Source organism: Gavialis gangeticus, unplaced genomic scaffold, assembly GCF_001723915.1.
Source record: "Gavialis gangeticus isolate Ggan-Ray unplaced genomic scaffold, GavGan_comp1, whole genome shotgun sequence".
NCBI classification, from domain to species: domain Eukaryota; kingdom Metazoa; phylum Chordata; order Crocodylia; family Gavialidae; genus Gavialis; species Gavialis gangeticus.
In genome coordinates, this window is record NW_017729024.1 from 76,018,730 (window position 1) to 76,019,413 (window position 684).

The 684-nt window shown below is 44.7% G+C and overlaps 1 long non-coding RNA gene across 1 annotated transcript in view; it reads right to left on the bottom strand.

Moving 5' to 3' along the window:
• Positions 1 to 684, bottom strand: part of LOC109297479 — a 25,004-nt gene that overhangs the window by 9,547 nt on the left and 14,773 nt on the right. Inside the window, exon 3 of the long non-coding RNA XR_002097328.1 lies at positions 155 to 264. This is a non-coding gene — a long non-coding RNA (uncharacterized LOC109297479). The remainder of the gene's footprint in view (positions 1 to 154; positions 265 to 684) is intronic.

The following is a 684-nucleotide window of genomic DNA, read 5'->3' on the forward strand; positions in this document are numbered from 1 at the left end:
TACCACAGGCTTGATGTAGTACTTCTAAACACACACACACAAACTTCCCCTCTGTTTCTATTTAGGAGGGGGGGGGAAAAAACTCTTTCTTGGCAGCAAAGTTTGTTCCTCAGTAAAATGATTGTGCTACCTTTCGTGGTACTTTGACACTTACGGTGTTTGAAAAGTTGTATTACGCAGCAGGAAATGTTGAAGCACTCATGTTATTTTCTTGAGGAATGCTAGTAGCACTACATGCTTCAGGTAGAGCTGCATACCAGTTCACTAAGAGAATCAGAAAACAGGCAAAATTTAGAGTATCATACATGTCCAGTGAAGAATCAAATTAAGAACCCAGTAAGATTTAAGCAGGTAAAGTGCTAAACATTTCCTGATATCCTCATTTTTTTTCTCCTAGTTTTCCCAGTAGAAATAAAGGCAAAGGAAAAGGGGCAAAATCCTGCCCTTACTACCTGTGTCTGTGAAAGGTATGGGGAGGAGAGCTATGGGCTAAGCACAGACATTCGTGGGCATTAGGGGGAGATTAAATCAATTCATATCAGGTAAATCAGGATGGGGAAGCTAGCTGGAGGGGTTGAGGGTGCAGCAGGCCGAAGGGGATTGGGAGTCCACTGGGATGGGGAGGGAGATACAACCCATGGGTGGGGTAGAGGAGCAGGCAGGACCCATGGGTGGTATGGGGAG